At 35.0% G+C, this 22,802-nt stretch overlaps 1 pseudogene; it reads right to left on the bottom strand.

The window, feature by feature from the left end:
- Nucleotides 1-502: 502 nt before the first annotated feature.
- LOC149537672 (monooxygenase 2-like) overlaps nucleotides 503-22,802 on the bottom strand; it is a 40,087-nt pseudogene continuing 17,787 nt past the window's right edge.

The following is a 22,802-nucleotide window of genomic DNA, read 5'->3' as shown; positions in this document are numbered from 1 at the left end:
ATTTCCATACAAGATAAGATGTGGTTTCAATGTAATAGCATCCTTATTTCCCTAGTTATCTATTATTACTCTACAACTCTTTATTTAATAGATTGAGAAATCCAGAAAAATTAAATGTTCTCAGTCGCACAAACCCTCCATAGGACTACAGCCTGAATAGGAACAAAATCAACCTAATAAAGATCCAGTTTAAAATGAGACTGATGAAAAACTCATTTTTATGTATTCATCGATACAAGCATGAAATTGGAAACTCGGTGCATAGAAAGAATGGCACTTTTGGAAGCACTGGCCAAGGAATTGCCTGTGGAGAGCATCAGATTCAACTCCAAAATCGTTTCCCAAAACATAGATACACTCTCCCCTTTCACCACATAAAGCTTGCGGATAAGGTAGGAACATCCCTCACAGCAAATGTAGGGACTATCATCTCCATAGTACGAAAATAAAGCTTTTTCACTCAGGTTTTCCAAAAGTCCCCTTTTCTTAAAATATACGTTCCTTATCCCATAGTATGGGTTGCAGACTGTGATAGGATGCGATGGAATTTACTCAGTGGTCCCAAGATATATGGACCTCCCGCCAGCCTTATTCTCAATCCTTTGCCCCAAACTTGTACCATGAGCTTCTCGAAATGGTGGCCTTGTGGATATGTGACCATACCCCTAATGGAAGTGCGTCCCACTGATTTTGCTGTTGGGAGGCCCATATATCTTGCAACAACTGAGTACACTCCATCACATCCCATCACTATCTGTAATCCACACTTCAGAATAAGGAATCTAGGTTTAAAGAAAGAGAGCTTCCAGAAAATCTGAGCGGAAAGTTTTAATTTATTATTATGAAGATAATAATTTCTACCTTTGCTGTGAGGGATGTTCCGTCTGCAAGTTCTACAATGGTGAAAGAAGAAACCTTGTTTTCTGTAGGGAAACAATTTTAAAGTTGAATCTGATGCTCCCCTCAGGCAATTCCTTGGCCAATGCTTCCAGAAGTAACATTCTTTCTATGCACCGAGCTTCCGGTTTCACATTTGAATCCCTGAACAAAGAAAATGAACTTTTAATCTTTTACCAGAATTCCCAATTTGAAAAACCATCTCTATCAGAGGGCTAGCTTTTGCTATTCACAATCTATAAACTTATGTATGGGGACCAACCCAGATTGTTTTATCCTGTGCTTTTATAAAATATAGAGAACATTTCCTTTCCTTACCTTTTCCCCTCTCTCTTCAGACTAACATTCTTGAAAACTCCAGTGCAAACTGAAAACCCCCGATTCCTGCACACCCAAATCATAAAAGTTTGAATCTAAATAACCCATGAAAGGGATAATAAATGACGAGCATGAGAAATTTAAAACATAAATTACCCATCGATTTGGGGGTAAAATGGGCGAAGAGAATCTGATACGCCCAAAGCATCGAGTGCTTTCCAGGCATTAGGCCACATATTGAAGGCAGCGCCGGCAGTTCGAAGGCAATCGGCGCGCTCAAGTACCAGACTCTTCAATCCAACCCTAAAATGGTGCTGGGAGAAATTGAGAATATAGATTTGAAGAATTGAATGGAGACACAGAATTGTTTAATTAAATGGAAATTTCTACAAAAATGTTGAGCAGTACTTACTTATGGAGTGCTAGTGCAGTGGCTAACCTGCAACGCCGCCTCCTACAATCACATTATCTTCTTCGCCAATCGATGGAATGATTTTCTGAATTTGGCAGAGGCAGAGAAAGAAGAATTCATCAGGAATATCTTTGCGGATTAGTGTGGAATGAGTAAAATTTGTTTGTAGTTGTTGACAAATTGAGCATGCATTCGCATCTTTCGTCGTTGCTGTAACGACAATGGAGAATCGCCAGACTCTATACGTTGTAAGAACACTGTTTAAATCACAATTTTCAATGTAATTTCTAGCATGAACGTCATGTATATTAGATGACTCGTGCTAAAATTTCAAGACTAAAATTGTCTCTTCATTTATTCATATTTATGTTCCCTAACTATATTTTTTTAAAGGCTCGCATATAAGATAAGAAGATGATTTGGATAGATTGTAAGAGCATAAACAGTAGTTTCTATCTTTCTTTATTTAAGTGCAGGTTGTCATTATAATTGGAGAGGTTAAAGTTCAATGGATATATATCATGAATTTTATCATTTAACAAATTACGATTTGATCATGAAATATATAATTCATATATAAACATATAGATATCTATGTGAATTTATTGACATATACAATTTTTGTGGAAAATTGTAAGATAAATAAAATTTGTTAGTAGTTTGTTAACGAATTGAGTGTGCATTTGTATCTTTAGTTCTTGTAATCATGATTATTGAGAGTTAATAGACTATATTGGATGTCAAAATACTGTTTAAATTAAATTTTCAATGTATTTCTAACATGAACGTGATGTAGCTTATTTTTAGAGAAAATTATGAGATGACATTTGACAAATTTTAAGACTAAATGTGTCCTCTTCTATATATTTAATTCATGTTATTCACAAAATTAGATTTTTTAAAGAATGGCATAAAAGGAGAAGGTTTGGATAGATTGTAGAAACAAAAACAATAATTATATCTATCTTTAATTTCTAATCTTTTTTTATTTGATTGGAGATTGTCACTATATTGAAGGTCAAAGTTGAATAGATAAATGTCATGAATTATGTCATTTAAGGATTATAATTAGTTCATGATATATATACAATTATTTTATATATATCTATATGAATGTACATGCATGTATGCATGTGTATATGTGTATTTCATTGTTCATTCTAATTATAAGTATTACTATAATAATCAATAATGAACATATTCTACTTTAATACCTGTTATGAAATTTTTATTTTCATTTGTCTAATTTTTGGCAACCACAAATATTTATTAAATATACAACACTAGGTTTCTTAACGAATGATCTCTCTCTCTCTCTCTCTCTCTCTCTCTCTCTCTCTCTCTCTCTCTCTCTCTCTCTCTCTCTCTCTCTCTCTCTCTGTAATGTCCCCATTTTAGCAGTTGACCAAGTGTGTGTGCGTTAGCCTTGTTCTACATGGTCCCGAGGGCTAACGAAGGGTTTAATGGGATCTTGGAGTGTTTTGGCCTAGTCATTTCCAGTTTGGGCCAAAACGAAGTTGATTTACTCAGTTTCAGGCATACTTACTATTTTTAGTAAGTCGGCAGGACACAGTGCAGGTCAATTTTGGTGATTGGATTCGATACTCCTCGGTGAGTGCTTTCCGATGAGCTATCACTCGCATTATTCGGAGTCCGATTGCTAATACATTTTAATGCTTGAAGTTTTATTAAAGTAACGTCTAATTTAATTGTAAAATATTAAAGTGTTACTTTAATATTTATTTTATGGTGATGTGTACCCAAGGGAGACATAAGGGGTATTTTAATATATGTTTTATATTACACATCTTTATCCCACATTGCCCATATGAGTTGAGCGGACCCGTGGGAATAGAATAAAAGGAAGCATTTGTAGCTTCATTAGACAAGTTGAATATGAGAAGAAATTGGTGTGTGAGTTGCAGCTTTGTTCTTGGCATTTGAGGACGTCTATCCTCTCTTGTAACATTCTAGACGTCATTCCCTTGGGGTTTGGCCTTTGGAATTCTTTCTTATTGGCTTCATTATCAGGCAATTTAGTTGCATTTCCGGCTACAGGCAGATTTGATATTTTGCTCGTATCTTCTTCACTACTTGTTCGACGCTTATGCTGCTTGGAGGGAATGGTATTATGAAGGTAGTGGACTGATTGGAGGACAAAGTATTGTAGCAGCAAGTTTGTAAGCATGGGCTGGAGTATTATGACAATATTGCTGAAGTAATTAGTGAGTTGATAAATCTGCCATGTATTTGGTTTTATGAATTCTGAAAATAACATTTTATTAGCAGCAGTTCATTTCCACTTTGCATATTATTGTAGTTTCTTTCTTGTTTATGTTGTATGATACCAATTCCATGCACGAAACACAACAAACAAATAAACGTTTGATTTTCAGAGTTATAAGGAGTTTTAAGAAGTTGAATGCAAACTGTTTGACATAATTCCTTTCAGCAATTTGGTTTAGTTAGCTGGGACATCCAAGGGTGTCCATTACAGTGGTATCAGAGCTATAAGTCCTGCCATCCTGTGGAGGTCTTATAGGGAATTTGGAACAGCCGGATAGAGGGAAAAAGTAAGTAAAAAACACAGGCTAAGCATTTATGTTTGAGCATGCGACAGGGGTCTTATAATTTCCGCGATACCAGAGCAAGACAAAATAGGATTTCAGACTTGCAAAGCAAACAGTCTAGTACATCCGTGTAGGGGGACATTGAATTCAACCATACAGACACAGAGGAGATATTCTGTGATCAGGACAATAATATGGGTGATCGAGATGACAGGAATACAGGATTAGGCGGAGGCAGAAATGCTGGTCCAGATCAGGGGGAGGTACTGTTCCGACAGTTACTAGATACATTAGAGCAGGGGCAACGTATGCAGCAGGAGAAGAATAGGCGAATGGACATGATGTTGCAGCTCATGGCTAGACAGATGGGTGTCAATATTAATCCAGGTGATGCCAACAACAGAAACAATAACAACGAGGGAAACAATAACAACGGGGGAAACAATAACCATGAAGGCCAAGGCAACAACAATGGTCCTGAGAATAACATTAATGGTAATAATGGACATGGCAACAATGGGAATGAGGCTGATAACTTTAGACACGTTGCACGCCCAACACGGACTGCGAGCTCGAGACCTCTTCTACCCACTTTTCCACCCAGAGATCCGGTTCATCCAATAAACGAACCGCAAATTACCGAGTTACAGGATCAGTTCAGGAGGGACTAGGAGGCTAGTGGACCAGAGTTTCAGGCGAATATTTCTCTTAGAGATTATATGGACTTGAGGATGAGACACATGCCTAAAGCAAGAGGGAGGAATCAAAACTTTGAGCTGAGGAAGAAAGTTGGAAAACTTTCTTTACCTTATTATGATGCTTCAGGGAAGATGACTGCACGAGCTTGGGTGCAGAAGGTAGATACATACTTGCAGCTAAATCCTATGCCTGAGGAGGAGGCTATCAAGTATGTGGCTATGCACTTGGATGGCATTGCACATGAATGGTGGCATCATGGCATGGTGACTTTGGGGCATAATCAGATTACATCCTATGAGGAATTCACCGAAACATTGATTGGGAGATTTGACACTAAGGATCCCGAGTTACATTTCAAGGAGCTAGCACAGTTAAAACAGTCAGGTTCTATGGATGCTTACATTGCCGAGTTTCAGCGCTTGTCTGTACTTGTTACTGATATCTCTCCTAGAAGATTGGTGGTGTTATTTTGTGATGGTCTTGCTGATCCATTACGAGGTTGGGTGAAGGGAAATGATCCACTCACGTTAGCTAAAGCAACTAAAAAGGCACGAGATTTAGCCCCTTCGGTATATAAAGGAAAAGACCATTCAACAGATTCTTCCTACCGCAAGGACAAAGACAAAAATCATTTCAGAAAGAGTATAGCAAACCCAAAGAAGGATCAAAAGGACTAGACAATAAAACCTTGAATGAACTTCGAAAGAAGAAGCTGTACTTCCATTGTAGAGAGCCTTGGGACTTATCTCATAAATGTTCTCTCAAGGCTAAGGCAAATCAAATGGAGTATTTTTCAGCAAAAGAGTCAGAGTCAGAAGGGGAGGATCAACACTCCGATTCAGATGAGGGTAACACTATAGAGGAGAGCAACATTCCTAAGGATGATAGATCGTTGGCACGCTTGACAGGGATCCAAAAGGCAATCACATTTAAGGTCAGGGGTACTATCCAGGGGCAGAAAGTGATATCTCTTATTGACACTGGGGCTACACATAACTTCATAGATGCACAGTTGGTAGCCAGGAGAGGGTTACAGACAGAGGAGCATGATGGGTTTAGAGTCATGGTGGCTAACGGTGATAAGTTATTATGCACTCGAAAGATATCTAATCTTCGCATCGGGTTTGGAGATAGCTACGAGTTGGAGAATGAGTTCTATGTTGTGGACATGGGAGATTATGATGTCATCCTCGGCATGACATGGATGGCTTCACTAGTTGAGTTCACACTCAATCTAGCGAAATTGGAGATGAGATTCCAGCATGAGGGCAGAACTGTGGTACTTAGAGGGCTTTCAGATGGAGGTTGCAGAGTAGTGTCCTTGAGGAGAATGCAGAGACTTTTTCATCATGATGAAATAGAGTGGGCGGCAGAGTGCCACATTATGCCAACTTCACCAGAGCCACAAGAAAAAAGTCATCCACTAGATGTCCAGAAGATACTGGATAGACACGCTAAAGTATTTAGCGATATTCCTCATGGGGTTCCTCTTGACAGAGGGATGGAACATGTTATTGAGCTTGAGGAGGGAGCCAAACCAGTTATGATTACTCCCTATCATCATCCTAAGAAACACAAGGATGAGATAGAGAAGGCAATTAAGGATTTGTTGGAGATGGGGCATATCAAGCCCAGTAAGAGCCCTTTTGCTTTAGCAATAGTATTGGTAAAGAAGAAGGATGGGACGATGCGCATGTGCATCGATTACAGGGCATTGAGTAAGAAAACAATTAAAAACAGGTATCCCATTCCTAGGATTGATGAGCTAATTGATGAGTTGCATGGGGCATGCTTCTTCACCAAAATTGATTTGCGATTCGGATACCATCAGATCAGGATGAGAGCAAAGGACATTGAGAAAACAACCTTCCGATGTCACTATGGCCACTTTGAGTTCATGGTTATGCCATTTGGTCTAACCAATGCACCTGCTACATTTCAAAGTTGTATGAACCAAGTATTCAGGAAGCAGCTGAGGAGATTTGTCTTGATCTTCTTTGATGACATCTTGGTCTTCAGTAAGACCTGGGAGGAGCACTTACATCATCTAGAGGAGGTGTTATCTATTCTAGAGAGAGAGTCATTGTATGCCAAAGAATCTAAATGTGAGTTTGGCATGACTGAGCTCCTTTACCTGGGGCATATCATTAGTGCAGATGGCGTTCGGGTTGATCCCGAAAAGATTAGAGCTATTGTAGAATGGCCTACTCCCACAAACCTTACACAGCTTAAGGGATTCTTTGGTTTATGTGGTTTTTATAGGAGGTTTGTTAAGGGATTCTCACAGATTGCTACACCCTTGACAGATCTTACCAGGAAAGGAGCCTTCGTGTGGACAGGGGCAGCACAAAGGTGTTTTGAGCATTTCAAGCAGGTAATGTCTTCATGTCCAGTTCTAGCTCTACCGAATTTCACGAAGTCTTTTGAGCTTCATTGTGATGCATTAGGTGATGGGATTGGAGCAGTATTGATGCAGGAGAAGCATCCCATTGTATTCGAGAGTAGGAAGCTCTGAGGAGTTGAGAAAAGTTATTCTGTCTATGACCGGGAGATGTTGGCCATAATGCATGCATTGGCCAAATTTTGATCATATTTGGTAGGTGGACGTTTTGTGATCAAGACTGATCACAACAGTATTAAATACTTCATGAGCCAGCGTGATCTTAATGACCGGCAACAAAAATGGGTGACTAAATTGCAGGCTTATGACTTTGACATAGAGTTTGTCAAAGGTAAGAAAAATGTGGTGGCTGATGCCTTATCTCAGAGACCTCACTTATGTGCTCTGGCAGAGATTTCAGGAGATTGGAGAGATCGGATTATAGCAGAGTATGTCGGAGATGCTTGGGCTTCTAGATTGATTTCAGGTACCATACAGGATGATCGCTATGAGGTGATAGATGGATTGATCAGAGTTCAGGACAGGGTTTATTTGATTCCGTCATCACATTTGAGAGAGGCGATACTGAAGGCATTTCATGATGCACCCACAGCTGGACATCCGGGGGTCTTCAAGACCTACAGGCAGATCCGAGAGCGGTTTTCATGGAAAGGGCTCAAGGATGATGTTCAAAGGTATGTCAAGGAGTGTGTGGTTTGTCAACAGAATAAGGGAGAACACACATTTCCTGTAGGTTTATTAAAGCCCTTGCCCATTCCTGATAGGAAATGGGAAAGTATTTCGATGGACTTCATCACTGGTTGACAACGAGTGCAGGGAAGGGATTGCATCTATGTGGTGGTGGACCGCTTGACGAAGTTTGCTCACTTCATTGCTATTCCGTCCACTTACACAGCAGCACAGGTGGCAGATCTTTTCTTTAAAGAGATATTCAGGTTACATGGGTTTCCCAGATTCATTGTCAGCGACCGGGATAGTAAGTTTATGAGTGTTTTTTGGCAAGAGTTGTTTAGGTTGTGTGGTACAGATCTTACACCTAGCACTAGTTATCATCCGCAAACAGATGGGCAAACAGAGATTGTGAATAAATGGGCGGAAGGATATTTGAGAAACTATGTAACTACACAACAAAAGGCTTAGATCAGATGGTTGCATATGGGAGAGTATTGTTATAACACCACTTATCATATGTCCATCAAGATGACTCCTTTCATGGCACTCTATGGTTATGAAGCACCTAACTTCATAGATTTAGTTTTGGGGGATAGTAGAGTGCCCAAAGCCAAAAAATTATTGCAGGATAGTTAGGACATCCTAAAAGTGCTCAAAGAGAATATACAACAGGCCCAGAATCAACAGAAATTGTATGCTGATCAGCACCGAATAGAGCGCAGTTTTGAGGTAGGGGATATGGTTTACTTGAGGCTACAACCATATAGACAGTCATCGCTCAAGAAGAGCGGAGCTGAAAAGTTGAAACCTAGATTTTATGGTCCCTACAGGGTGATTCGCAAAGTGGGCAAAGTCGCCTATGAGCTTGAGCTTCCAAAGGGCAATCGAGTGCACAATGTGTTTCATGTGTCTAGGCTTAAGAAAGCCATTGGTCAGAGTGTAGTGCCTTCTGCAGATTTACCCCCTTTGGATGAGGAGGGGAAGCTTGTGTTAGTACCTGAGGCTATTCTGGATACCAGAGAGAGGAAGCTTAGAAATAAGATAGTGAAGGAGTATTTGGTCAGATGGAAAGATCTGCCGGAGGAAGATTCTACATGGGAGAGTGAGCAGGTTATTCAGCAGGCTGGACTGAGATTGCTTGAGGACAAGCAATTTCAAGGGGGGTGGACTGTAATGTCCCCATTTTAGCAGTTGACCAAGTGTGTGTGCGTTAGCCTTGTTCTACATGGTCCCGAGGGCTAACGAAGGGTTTAATGGGATCTTGGAGTGTTTTGGCCTAGTCATTTCCAGTTTGGGCCAAAACGAAGTTGATTTACTCAGTTTCAGGCATACTTACTATTTTTAGTAAGTCGGCAGGACACAGTGCAGGTCAATTTTGGTGATTGGATTCGATACTCCTCGGTGAGTGCTTTCCGATGAGCTATCACTCGCATTATTCGGAGTCCGATTGCTAATACATTTTAATGCTTGAAGTTTTATTAAAGTAACATCTAATTTAATTGTAAAATATTAAAGTGTTACTTTAATATTTATTTTATGGTGATGTGTACCCAAGGGAGACATAAGGGGTATTTTAATATATGTTTTATATTACACATCTTTATCCCATATTGCCCATATGAGTTGAGCGGACCCGTGGGAATAGAATAAAAGGAAGCATTTGTAGCTTCATTAGACAGGTTGAATATGAGAAGAAATTGGTGTGTGAGTTGCAGCTTTGTTCTTGGCATTTGAGGACGTCTATCCTCTCTTGTAACATTCTAGACGTCATTCCCTTGGGGTTTGGCCTTTGGAATTCTTTCTTATTGGCTTCATTATCAGGCAGTTTAGTTGCATTTCCGGCTACAGGCAGATTTGATATTTTGCTCGTATCTTCTTCACTACTTGTTCGACGCTTATGCCGCTTGGAGGGAATGGTATTATGAAGGTAGTGGACTAATTGGAGGACAAAGTATTGTAGCAGAAAGTTTGTAAGCATGGGCTGGAGTATTATGACAATATTGCTGAAGTAATTAGTGAGTTGATAAATCTGCCATGTATTTGGTTTTATGAATTCTGAAAATAACATTTTATTAGCAGCAATTCATTTCCACTTTGCATATTATTGTAGTTTCTTTCTTGTTTATGTTGTATGATACCAATTCCATGCACGAAACACAACAAACAAATAAACGTTTGATTTCCAGAGTTATAAGGAGTTTTAAGAAGTTGAATGCAAACTGTTTGACATAATTCCTTTCAGCAATTTGGTTTAGTTAGCTGGGACATCCAAGGGTGTCCATTACTCTCTCTCTCTCTCTCTCTCTCTCTCTCTCTCTCTCTCTCTCTCTCTCTCTCTCTCTCTCTCTCTCTCTCAATGTCAAATTATGAGGTGTAGGAAATAAATAATCACTACGTACACCAACATTATATCGACTAACATCTTGTGTTATCTAGCTAAAAGTTAAGTCTATAGTATCACTATTATTTATCATACAAAGAGTGTACTAATTATGGATAATACAAATAAATGAAGATTATCTAGATTAGAATAAAAATTTAAGTGAAGGTCCATGAATGATATAAAAGTGGAGCAATGATGAACCAATGTTTACATGAAACATGAAGGATCATCTTATATGATGGAGATAATTGATTAAGTATGGATTAGATGCATATGAAATACATATGATGGTTGGAAATGAATCGAAAAGCTTATGTATTTAGGCGAAAACGGCAAAAATTGGAATCTCAAGAGTGGATTGCATGTAGACAAAGATGGGCTTTTGTGGGTATGGCCAAGAATGCAAGTTGGGATGCATATGGATGTATACAAATGGTGACCTTGGTGTTTCAAAGTGTGACCTTTTACAAAAATCAAGTTGTATAGAGGTAATTGCATGGAAAGTAATTTACATCTAATTGTTACTTAATATAAACATGTAATTAGGTTCAAAGGATGGAATTACATGTAAATGCAAATCAATGTAATTGCATATTTTGGAAAATGAATGAGATATGCTTTGATGTGTGTTATTCTAATTAAATAAGTACATTATGGTGGTTGTGTTCAATGTTATTCACTAGCCCTGCCTTCTTAGCTTTATAAGCAATGCTCTATATGCTATTTCATCCATCTCAACATTATTCATGTTCTAGGTAATTATTTGTCACTTTGTGATGACTTATATTTGTGTGTTCTAATGGGAGGTTGATCACAACTTGCAGTCGAAGATACAATATGATGAAAATCCACACTCATCGCATTTTGACACAACAATGAATAATGATATTGATCATGTGAAAGATGGGAAAATAAATAGCAAATGGATGACTAGGATAAAAGTTACAAGCTTAAAAGTAAGCAGAAGCTTGAGCTAAGAATCAAACCCAAATAATTCCCTACTAAATTTAATAAAGAATAAATAAAAATAAATGTTAAACTATTTAATCTATCTTAATACTTGTGATATTTTTGAGTCAAACTCATTGACCCATATATCATGAATAGTGATTCACACATGAATCCATGTCTCTCATGAGAATAAATGGAACACTTAGCACTCATTGGATCTAGGTGATGCTCATAGAGGTGAAGCATTGGGACTTCCCAGGAGGTCACCCATCCCAGTACTACTCCATCTCGAGCATGCTTAACTATGGAGTTCCCTCCACAATTAAACCCACTCTACTTGCAGCCCCATTTGTAAAACCTTCACCAAGTGTTGTGCCTTACCTCCTACTTATCTATATTAAGACTTGTTTAAATAATTGTTTCCTAAAAGCAATAAAGATTATAATGCAAAACTCCTTCAATGATATTTCAACAATCCTTAATTGATTTTCAGCATTACTCATGTCAAGTTATTAGTACATATACTTGTAATCATGTCTACTTTAAAATTATTTCTAGATTTTAATTGATGCAATTTTATTAATATTTCAACTTTAACAAATTCTTTAAAAAGTACATTAGATATATTTATATATTTAATAAATTTATTATTTGTTAATAAATTTTTAAGTCAATGTATTAAATAATAAATAAAATATAATGATGATTAGACTTTGGTGGTTAATATAATGGTTAGAGTTAAAGTTTTGATAGAGTTAGACTTCAAAGTGAGGATTTTGTTTTATGATTTATAATTTCACACAATAAACCATCAAAATAACTCTTATTTGCCCAAAAATGAAGATGCAAAAATATACCAACAATTGGGTCACTTTGCCATTGAATTATGCAAGCACCCTCTAAATTTTACAAGGTACAACTCCCTGATTAGATTTACAATGAATAAGATTTAAGAAAGATTTTAACCTAAAAGTGAAGGCTACCTACGCTATTCTTGGATAGGGGGAAAATTATTACAACTAAGATAGAAAGAAAAGATTTAGCATACAGCAATGGAAGCATACAATATTCACACACCTATATGCACTCTCAAAAGAAAGAGAAGGATTAGACAAACAGGAACAACCCCTGCAATAAATGAATACGGTAGTAGAATTTGATTCCATTATTTAGCTCGATTAACACCTAAACCAAGACTGAGAACAATATTAAGAACACAATCTTCAAGATGATAGAACCTTCATTCAACTCAAAAAGAATACTATTTCTAAAATTATTACTAACAATCAAATTATTTCAGAAACTAGAGAAGGAAAATAAAATGAACAATTCAGAAAGCAATCTAAAACTGCCCCCTTTACACAATCTAAATTTTCCCCAAATGTGCAACACATAGTTTGCAAAAATAGTAGAATCTTCAAGACTCTCTACACCCTAGAAAGGAGATGCACACTGTCTTGACTTTTTAGAAAAAGAAGAACCCATTTTCTTCCAAATTTCTCCCATTAAATAAACTTCTCGAGAGCTTTATTCAATTTCATAACTGATTCTTGGAAATTATCAGGAATTAAATCTCCTTTCCTTTGATCATTGTCCACAGTCACCTTCCTTTATTCATTTCCTTCTATAACATACAGTCTTTATAAACATTATAATTAAGAATTTGTGGATATCATTTTATAATGTTTATAAGAAGAATTTGACATGTGGTATTTACTGGTGATGAAATGCTATCATCTTTTCATAATTGTCATCATAGTTTCTATAGTCCACTCCAATACCAATAACGTTTGATCTATAATAAATATGAGAAAACTATTTGGGATAGTTTTAGAAGACTGGGACTCCTAAAACATATACAATAATTAGTCAAATCTAATAGTTATATTAAAGGTTATGGCCCCCAAAATATGACTCATTTTCTATTATCTACATTTTGTGACATTTAGTGCTGATTTGACAGTCCTGCACTCATAAAATTGTAACTTTTCATCCATAAAAAATTTGATAAAAAACTTTGGTTGATATTTATAGAATTAGATTTGGAAAAAATGTTTGAAATTCAGCCTGATCCAATGGTCGGATTGAGAAATTTAGCCCCCAAAATATGACTAACATTTGTGATTTGCATTATGTGACTATTAATGTTGATTCGATAGTGTTGTGAATAGACATATGTATTTCACAAATAAGGACACGTTCTAGAAATTTCTCTTGTTTTAATTTATAAAATTATGTTTACTCACACATATCCAAAGATGAGCACAATCCAGTGGTGGGTTTGAAAGTTGTGACCCTCATTCTGAGACCCAATTTTTAGTTTTTAGAAAATATGTTATAGTTGTTAAAACTGAATCTTTAAATTGTTGTACCTCTTGAATCACATGAACCTTCGAACTTGAACTTCAATTTTGAATCTAGAGTTTGAATCTTAATATTATTGAAATCTTCATTTTGAATATTGGACCCTAACCAAGGAACTTACAACATGAAACTACATTATGGAACCCCTGAACTTATTGAACCTATAAAAAGTTGGCCAATGAATTTGCATTTGAATTCACATTCCAAATCTGAAAATGGTGTACATATGAAAATGAAGTTGGAATTTGGGCTCTACAAACTCAAACTTTGAACCATTAAATCATTGAAACTTGTTCAGCAGGTACAAGAGGTTCAGGACCGCTTTGTACCATCTGAACCTATTTTCTCAATCTCAAGTTTTGGCATGTGTGTTACTACATTCGTTGTTATAACAACCAATCTAAAAATTGCCTTCTTGTAACAAGTCTCCTTAAAGAATTTTTGAACACGGATTAGGGGAGACTGTGAGGCAAAATATGAAAAAGTTATCAAGGGGACCGAGATACCAAGTTTTAAAATTGGGGATCAGAACGCCAACTAATAGATAACATCAATGTTAAGGTTGGAGTTAGGATTTTATTAGGGTTTAAAGATTTTTATTTTATTAAGAAATATTATTCCAACAAATGAAATATCTTCTATTAAAATAATATTTAAATTTAAAATGTATTGATATACCTATTGATTTTAAATGTTGTTTTAAATTAATGTCTATAACAATAATAATAATAATATAAGAATGTCTTTAATAATTTTTTAAAAATAAACTACTTAAAATTTAGTCATTTTGGAGTTGTGACTTACAAATTTATGTGAACATTTTTTAATAAAATGATGTATTAGACTTGGAATTCATGTTGGGCTTCATAGTCCTTTCCAATGAGATGGTGATTCATTAAGAATAAGAATAATTGTTATACAATGGATTGGAATCTTTTACTAAAGAATAATAGGAGGATTTTGAATTTGAGCAGGTTAAAAAGACAGGGACCTAAAAATTGCTCCATCAACTTAGACTTTTTTTTTCTCACACTCATTAATCATCTAAAATTTAGAAATCAATCTTATTATTAATTTATATCCATATAGTTTATTAAGGTGAATATATTAAATAATAATTTAAAAAATTATGAGGTTGAACATTTAAAAATAATCCTATAAAATCAAACCAATTTAAAAAATATATACTCACTAATAATAATAAAGAAATTTGCTTGACTAATTGACTATAATAAGTGGATAAAATATTTTTTTTATTAAATAAGAGTAAGACAATGGAGTTGTTCCTTACACATCCACAACCCAAAGACATTAAAACCAATAACTAGAAATGAACAAAAAATTCAATACTCTAACAAAATAAAAAACTTCAATAGTTCAACAACATATTGCAAACAATATTTAACAAAAAATACAATCAATTGAAATAGAGCCTAGTAGCATATCAATGTTATAACAATAACAACTAGCTTTAAACTACTAAAATTTTTACCTTAGAACTATAGTCCAGTAAACTGCAAGTACAACCAAAAGCAAACTATAAACTAAAATTTTGTCTTTAAATCATATGAAAAATATAAAAAAGAATTTGAACAAATATCCCTCAAGAGAAACTAACAATATTAACATTAAAAACTAAGAGGAAGTTATGCATGATTGAAATGTTTGACGTAACATCCAACATGATGGAGCACATGGCTACAATCCTATGTCAAGAGAATAACTCTTTATAATTTCCTTCATCGTCAACTTTCCTTTCCCAAAATCTTCATTGCATGAGGTACATGGATGTAGAAGAGTTGGGCATCATGCAAAAGATGATAAAACAATTTAAAAACTATGATATCTTAGTAATTAAAAGTTTAGCTGCACACACACACACACACACACACACACACATAATAGTTTACATAGTGATTTAAAATTCTTTTGGTAAAAAAAATTACATGAACTAGGAGCATTTATTTTTTCTGTTATTTTTTTCCATGTTGTTTTTGAGCTCATGTATTTGAAAGTAATATTTATATAATTGTGATTTTCAATGTGTTTGGATGTGTTGTCTCTAAGTGTCTTTGAAGTGGGGATGATTGACTACTAGTGGTGATAATAGTTAATTATTAAGTATTAGTGGCACAACAGTCAACCATGTTGGCCAAGGTGGATCCCTCGTATCACTTTACCAATTTTATTAGTAAGAATGAAGGCAAAGAAAAGGGACAACTTAAAATAGATGAAGGTTGATTTTCCATTAGCTTTATTTTTATTTTATTATCTAGATGTTGGGCACTGCCCATGTGACTTTATTTGAGGAGTAATCTTGGGTTCTACTTTTTTTTAAATTAATATGTGTATATATTTTTATTTAATAGTAACTAATGCACATTTATTAAAACAAATGTAAAGTAAGTCTAATATGACTAAACTCAATTAAGTTTACAAGAATCAATATTGAAAAGATTAAAATTGATAGATGACATTTTTATTTTTCTTAATGTAAAGTTGATGAGTGAAAACTCTAACTTGCACATAAGATCTATTAGGCTATAACGTACTTTGAATCTATGCTATGTGGAGATGATTCCATCACTGAATGAGAGGCATTTTCACAAGCAATATAATTTTACAGAGAGTGAAAAAGAAGTTGATTTATTCTCTATAGAGGGTAAGTGCACCAATCTAGCATAAAAAAAAGTGGACACCACACCGAAAAAAATTGAAATTTTCAATAATCCAATTGAGTTTCTTTAAAAGTGAAATGTTGGCCAAGCTTGGTATCCAAGCCTAGCCATTATACTTTACAAAACCTGATCAGGTTTTGTAAAGTATATATTTTTTTCTACTGTCCATGTTTAAGGGTATTTTTATACCCTCAAACAACAACAACAGCATTAATTGCATAGGAGAACACCAAAACCCGATCGGGTTTACCATAGAAAATGATTTTCAATTGCATCTCCATCTATCGCACCCCACAAACAAGGTAAGTCTTTATTTTATTTGTCATTTGTATATTTTTTTATCAAATTTTGTAATTTATAAGTTTTCTAATTGTTTTATAATATTGTTAATATAGATGCATCACAAAATCCAAGAAAATGAGGGAGAGAAGAAAGATCAACTTCTACACAATCAAACCCTCCACCCGTCATGACACAACCACAAAACACTCCACCCACTATGACACAACCACAAAACCCTCCACCCATAGTGACACAACTACAAAACCCTCCACTCAATGTTCCTATTCGATAACCATTGCCTCCTATAAACCATTCGTGCATACAATTACATCATTTAACTACTACACAAGAGGACCTCATAAATTTCCTCTCATAAAATATTCTAACATTACCCAAATGGCCAATAGGTTGTGGTTATCTACACTTGATCACCACTTAACCCTAGTGAATACACTGAACAAATAGCCCAAAATGCAAATGAGGTGTCTATGGAGGTTACAAAATGGGGTACATGGAGAGATAGGTGTTATACATTTTATGCCAATGGTTTATCATATCAGCAAGTGAAAGATAAAGACATAAAGAAAGGTACTATGTGTTCTCTTTTCATGATCCTATATTTGGCAACTCCCTAATACACACAATCAAAACTTTTCCTATTCATTAGTGCACTCATGCTAGGATGAGATCATGTTTTTGGGATAGGTGATATATGGTATTTGACCTACCACCATGTAATAATTATGAGGTGCCTCTATATTTTTTGAGAAAGCTATATTGTGAGTTCATCCTTGGCAAGAAGCCAAACTACTTTAACATATATCAGTTCTAGGGTAGAGGGAGAGGCTCTATGTAGGATAGACATGGGGATCATAGGGCAGTACCACAACATAAGATGAGATGTATAGCATGAAAAACTATGCCTTATGTTGTGCTCCCATTAATTGTAAAGGATTCTATTGATTTACAGACTCTTCATGCAACTGCATCATCAAGAAATGCTACCATTTAGCATGGCACATAGTTAGGTGGTTTTCCTTCACCTATGGTACCCTAACCATCGTTAGATGTACCTTTAGGGTCATCATATCATGCAACAGCTCCATCATCATCACCTATTGCACCAAGGTCATCACAGCATGTGAATAATTTATCATCATCACCTATGGCACCTCGGTCATCACAACCTCTGACAACTCCATCAACATCACCTACACCACCAGTGTCATCTTTACTTATGTCACCTGCACCACTAGTGTCATCTCTATCTCTAACACCTACACCACCAGTGTCATCCTCACTTGTGTCACCTACATCATCATCACATGCATCATTATAGTCTTCGAGGCCAAATAAGCATTTTTTCTTTAGCTATCAGCACATGTCTAATGACATAGATATGGAGGCAACTTAGGATGGAGTGTCATCTCATCCATGTATACATTGTGGCCATACTTTTTATTCATACAAAGGTGGAGATTTCATACTCACGGATGATTTGATGGCGATGGTCTTCGATAGACAAGGGACATAGGTTTGTTTGTTTGTTTGAGTCTTGACATGATATTATTTAATCAACTAAATATCATAAAAGTTTTTATTTTAAAAATTATAGATCACTCTAGATTGATATGTGAAAAAATATGTAATGCAAGGTGCAACAAGTAGTATGAGAACACCATAGAGTACTCATTTTTCTAGAGGTGCGAGGCTAGGAGCATGAACACTTGAGGTAAAGTTTTTAAAATATTCTTAAAAGTGCAATAATACATTAGCTTTAAAATATTGTCTCTTAATAGTATGACACTAACAACCCTCTTATAGATCCACTTTCATCTCCTACCATCATTGAAACCCTCTCATTCATCAAATCCATCCAATTCTCATCCACGTCTCTTGCTCCTAGCATTACCCAAACCCCATTTAATGAACCTCATCAGTTTTGAAATGATATTATTTAATCACCTAAAAATATCATAAAATTAAAAAAAAAATTAAATTTTATAGAGAACTTTAGATTGATATATTCAAACAATATGAAATGCAGGGTGTAACAAGCAGTACAAGAACACCACATAGTACTTGTTCTGCTAGAGATGTGAGGTTAGGACCAAGAATACCTGAGGTAAAAAAATTAAATATTCTTAAAAGTACAATAACACATTGGATTTGAAATATTGTTTCTTGATTGGAATTCTTAAAAGTGCAATAATACCTTTCCATCTCCTACCATCATTGAAACCCTCCCAAATTCATCAAATCCATTCAATTCCCATCCACATATCTTGCTCCTAGCATACCCGAACTTCATCTAATCAACCTCATGTGAGTTCGTCCTCCATACACCCATCAACATCAAAGAACCTCCATATCACATAAGGTGTCTTGCAGGAGTGTGGAGATCATGAATCTCCACTTTTATTTCTCGAAAAGGTGCCAAAAGTTCATTCATATCTCTCTTTTCCTTCTTAATCTCTTTGTTTTCAATTTCTAGTCCTTGTATTATCCTTCCAATATCATCCTTCAAGTCCTATTGTCTTCTTTCCCTCCTATGATCTTTTTGTTGTTATTGTTCCTTCTTTCCATTTACAACATTATCTCATATTTATAACAATACTCTTTACTATTTTATAGGGCTTGTCAGGGGCTAAAATTTCTCAAATTGATGATGCCATGCTTTCTGCCATTAACTTTGGCCTTGAGGGCTATGTGGTATCATAGTTTGCACACCTATCAAGTTTACAATTTCAGTTGAACTCATGATGTGTCTTGTTGATTCCTCTTGTGTTACATTTTTTTCCTCTTTAGGGTACTCTATATAGCTCGAGGTATGGAGGAAAGGGAAAGAAATCAGAAAGAACACCAAAACAAACAAAAAAAGGTATTAAATACAAGTCAAGTTTATATTTTGGAATTTATTATGAATGAATTTATATACATGTACTCAATATTGATGAATACTTATTGACTTATTTGTTGAATATATGTAGAAACAATTTAGTTTTGTAGAGTTGATGAATGCTCTTGAGACTGTCGATGTTGAGGCAATCGAAGAGATAAAATTTTATATTTTCCTTCTCATAAATTTTAGGTTATAGTATGCATTTATTCTATATATATATTAAATAGTTACATTTACAAATGAGTACATTTTTTTTTAGTTTTATAATAATTATCAACAATTTGTCTTATTAACATGTGTTATTTACCTTTTACCTATTACAACACTCTTTGAGACTTCGTGCAAATCCTTTCCCATTTCATTTTATTAGGAGTCTCAAGCATCAAGGATGGGGTAAAACAACAGAGGCTAGAGGTATGTATGTAAAGCCTTAGTTGAAGCCCTTTTGTGATCTCAATTTTGATTGCTTGTGTGTGTGATAGAAAACCCTAACGCCTACACTACAATTCTAACATTTTAATGCTTACCATGCAGGTTGTACCTCATAACAACATTGATTCATCAATGCTTGTACCTCTTGCTAGCATAGGAGATCTAGCTCAAGCTGTAGTATGTTTTTTGTTTTTCTACTCTATTTTTAGTCCCTAATGCCATTCTATAATGCTAACATTTTATCACTTATCATACAGGTTGTGCCTCCCGTGAGCATTGATTCATTGATAGTTGTGTCTCCCATCATCACTCTACCTCATCATTTTATGAGGAGTCCCACCCATCAATGAAGGATCCCATTACCACTATCATTTAGTCCAACTATGGGACAAAGGGATGAGGTAATGAACAACTCAACTATCCATAATTTAGAACCCAATTTCTATTTATTTTCATATTACTTATATATAAGATATTTGATAGTGTTGGTGAGTCACAAACTGCATCAAAGAGGCTTAGTTTTGATGATTCTACATAGTCATAGATATTGATAGTGATATACATATGTAGTTGTGGTCATCACATGACATTGACATATATTCAACTTTTGTATTGTATATATTCGAGATTTGTATTGTGCACATTCAACATTTATATTGTACACATACGTTATTTGTCAGGTATTCAACTTTTGTATTGTATATATTTGATATTTTTATTGTGCATATTTGACATTTCTATTATACACATTTGACATTTGTTGGGTATTTAACTTTCTGTATTATACCAATGAGACATAACATCTTTTCGTAACTATATGATTTATATGACATAATATATTGTTCATTTTGATATACATTAAACTTGGATTTCTATCCAACCTATTCAATGTGTGCATATAAACTTGTATTTTAGTGTACTTTCTTGTAATTAATCAAAGACATGAATGTTCATTATTTTATATAGAAAATGTAACATGTTTATCAAATTCATTATAATATGTAACCATATGTCAGTTATTTTCATGTAATAAGACATGAACGTAAAAATATGTCATGATTTTTGTATCTATGTCAAAAATTGCAGCCCGATAGTGCACAAAGACCCTTAGGGATGCTTCAATTCGATACCGTTAGAGGGACATTGTGGCTGAAATGAGGTTGTTCCTAGGCTAAACCTGACCAACTAGAGCTAACAGAGCATACGATTCAATCCTAAGACCAACAATTTGAAATGTACGCAACCTTGCTCATTTTAACTAAGCAACATTGTAACTTTTGGCAATAAGAAAGATGCAAATGCCAAATCCAAACAAATTTAAATTTCTAAAAATTAAGATAGGTTGTTGTAGGCCTAGATAATGCTATCATGTAGCACCTGGTAGCTCGTCAATACCTTGCATGAGCTCAAAGAAATGCCTGATCAAAGATCATAGCCTGATGGTGCTTAGAGAGCCTTAGGGATTCTTTTGTTCAGTGTGGTTGATACTGTTGGAGGGACATTTTGTTAGAAATAGGAATTAATGATAGGGGGTGAATTATTAATCTACAAGCTTTGGCCAACAACTAGATATTATTTCTTATTTTAAACCTTAGATAACAAAGTAATAAAGTAATGTTGAGTAGTAATAGTAACCATGCACAAAGATAACTCATAACACCATATTTTGTTAACTAGGGAAACCCTAGCCAAGGGAAAACCCTAGTGGGGATGATACCCACTAGATAATATACTGATATATAGGTTCCTTGTTAGAGGATGGACCCTATTAGGAGTCAACAAGAAAATTTAGTAGAGATAGTCCCTGTTAGGAGACTTTGAATCTCTATTAGGAGATTCCAACCCTATTAGGAGTTGTGCCAACCCTATTAGGAGTTGTAGTATAGTAAATGCATAATGAGCCCACTTCCAAAACATGCATTTCTAATTACAAGAAGAGCTCACTGCCCAAATAAGTAATTAGACTTCTGGAACATAAATTTTGTCTCAGTTTAATCTCGGATCACAAAATAACTTCACAAACTTTGCATTTATCTCTTTCATAGTAAGTTTGCATATCGCAATACTCACACAACTTACATCGTAATTTATTCACTTCTTATTGCAAGATGTCCTTTGCATTAATACCATTTCTTTACACAAATTGTTGCTAAGTTGGCTAAGACCATAATAGACTTTTCCAACTTAGAGTAAACATCTAGGATGTTAGCCCTAATTGAAAAAGTAATTATTTTGTAAACAAAATAATTATTTTCCTTCAATTTTGTTGTCCTATTTCACTGGTAAAATATGAATACCTCTTTTCCATATAGTTTGTACTAAATTTTGTAATTATACACATCACTATCAACATGTATACTATCTCCATCTAACTTCACTAATCATAATATAATGTCACCAACAAGTTACAAACAAAATAATACATTGTTGTACACCAAGTTCATACTTAGACAATTTTTCTGATGTCAAATGCTAATTATCTTTATTTTTGAGGTTTCCTGTAAGCATGTACATCATGTGTGGCCATAAATGAAAACAATTACATATCCTCATTAGCCAATTGTCAACAATCTCCTCCTTTGGCATTGATGGCAACAAAATAGGAAAAATTGGCTAAGTGACAAAAACTTTAAAAAATACAGTAACATTACATCTATTACAACTTATTCATTTTTCATATGCTCCCCCTTATAATATGATTTCATAAATTACAATACTATCTTTTCTTTACCTAATCTACAATTTTCTCATGCACTTTCTCCCCCTTTGACATCAATAACAAAAGTTAGAGTGTCAAAAATTGTCAATCTTCTGTCAAAATATTTGTAAACATCTACTTTA

This window comes from Cupressus sempervirens, chromosome 9, assembly GCF_028749045.1.
Source record: "Cupressus sempervirens isolate cs-2001-9-10 chromosome 9, ASM2874904v1, whole genome shotgun sequence".
Taxonomy (NCBI): domain Eukaryota; kingdom Viridiplantae; phylum Streptophyta; class Pinopsida; order Cupressales; family Cupressaceae; genus Cupressus; species Cupressus sempervirens.
The sequence above is the reverse complement of the archived record's forward strand: the minus strand, read 5'-3'. Positions and strand labels throughout refer to the sequence as shown.